Consider the following 2,388-nt stretch of genomic DNA (forward strand, 5'->3'; position numbering starts at 1 on the left):
CCAGGTCCCTCGGGGTGAGAAAAAGTATTAGGAGATGCACCGATGCTCTCAAATCCACAAATCGAGAGCAGACTACCAGAGTAGCATTATCTACATTCGGAGAAAAGAAACAAACTAACAATTTTCTAATTTTATTGAATTTGAAAGAACATTTTAGACTATGAATAGTGCATCTACTTGAAATTCACAAACTACTTTGATACACCAAAGATTTAGTTTTCAGTAAGGTCAAATCATATTGCACGCATGCATCTTAATATGTGATATGTCTTTGTTATTATAATGTGAATGCCATTCTTATTCTGATTAAGCCAGTACTATAAGGGGGGCCTCTAATACAATATACATTTGGAAATTGTAACATCTTTTATTGGCTTGAAAAGGGTAATATTTGCCTTTACTTAATTTATATAGGTTCTGTGGTCAGGGTCAGATTAGGACCTTTGAGAACTGTAAATGCTAAAAGCACTATGGTATCCCGTTTCCTGCCTCAACTCCAAATATTAGCAGTAGTCAAACTGCCATAAGCATTCTAGGAAGTGCAAAAATCTTTTCCTATGATGTCTGCATTGACACTTTCATTTTGAAATTTCAGATGTACTTAAACCATTATTAATATTATTGTTAGCATCATTATTTGCTATCCCTGTGCTTTGCTGATATTCTAAATAGTTGCTTATTTTATGAGTGCTTTTGCATTAATCCAGAAGATTTGCCTGTTACACTATATGTTTTATTTTGCATCTTTTCCTATCAATTAAAAAATCTCTGCAAATATGGGAGAAAGCCAATTGTACAGCTGCAGCATCAAGTCCCCTATAATCTGCTTCCTTTATCGCTGCCCTTATTATTGCTTCAAAGTTAAACTTTAAGATTATCTTTCAGCACATTTCTTCCCATGAGTGGTTTTCATGTGGTTTAATTTTTATTTCATCATGGTTTCTCACTTGTTTAATCAGCATTAGTATATCCAGTTATTTATAAGCAGTCAAATGTTTAAGTGTAGTGACAATTGGTAAGTCACAAAGTTAACTATTTGACTATACATAAATAATAATGGAAGAAAATAAGTTCCACAGATTCTTACCCCAAACTGCTCTCTGCAATTTTTTGAGCATGAAGTCATTGTATGTTCTGTTTCTGGGATAAGGGTTTGGGATGATGCAAGGAAGTTCTACTTCACTCCAGGGCTAGTAATAGGAAAAAAAAAAAATATATATATATATATATATATATATATACACACACATACATAAAATTATTTGCTTGCGATTCCTATCTAGCACTTGACGTTTGGTCACTTCTATAGATTCAGTATGCATTGTGTCACACAAATGGTACAGAAAAGGTCTTCTCTAAGGTTTGAAGGAACTAAATAGGGATGGGGGAGGAAGACTGGTTTGTTCAGCCATATGGCTCTATTGTTCTTTTCACCACTACCTCCCCCCAAATTTTCCTCTCCCCCTCTTCTGTCCTAGCCCCCTACCCTCCTCATCTTCATCCTCTCTTCCTTTCCCTCCTCCTTCTACTGCTTCTCTCTTCTCCCCTCCGCTCTCCACTGTCTCATATACATGCTCTCCTCCTTTCTTCTATATCCTTCCACCCCGTTCTCCTTGCTTTCGCCACTCTGGGTTTGCAGCTCCGCTTTGACAGCTCCAGCCCAAGTACGGATGCCATTCTTGTTTTCTTGACTACACTTGACATGAGATAGTCTGTCATTTTCTAGTAGATTTCACAAAACACAAAGGAAACCCAGGTGCAAGGAGTACTGAGACATCAAAATTGTTCTGCTTATAAAGTACAGGTTTCTATTCCTTATAATTGAGAACTTACTCATAGATCCTCTTTTATTTTAAACATTATCCTGGATGCTACAAGATGCCACAACTTCAATCCCAAGGGGATGGCACAGGTCAGCAGGCAGCCTATCTGAATAATGCTGTTTTTAACAACCAATCTCCACATGAGAGTTTCCTATTGACCAAGAGTTCTCTTTTGTGCATTTGCCACCTTTATCATTTTGTTCTCCACATATTAACTGGTGTTGTTCTGTTCATTTAGATATAGACAATTGCCTGAAAACCTCATTCCAATGGATTTTCTAATTTCCTCCCCAAGTATCTGTAAATTCCTGAGAGCTTATGATTTTGCAGTCACATCTCATTCCAACCATCTGCCTCTATTGAATTAATTCAGCTTGTAGTCCAACTCATACTCTAGCATCAGTTGCTTTTGTAACACATGGTGTGAGCCCACATGTGGAGCTTAGAGCTACAATTTACTCTTAATTTACCCCAAATTAACACATACACACACACACACACACACACACACACAAACAAATGAATAAGAAACAACTCACAAGAGATATTTGTGTTTCCTAACTTG

This window comes from Hipposideros armiger, unplaced genomic scaffold (assembly GCF_001890085.2).
Source record: "Hipposideros armiger isolate ML-2016 unplaced genomic scaffold, ASM189008v1 scaffold_379, whole genome shotgun sequence".
Lineage (NCBI taxonomy): Eukaryota > Metazoa > Chordata > Mammalia > Chiroptera > Hipposideridae > Hipposideros > Hipposideros armiger.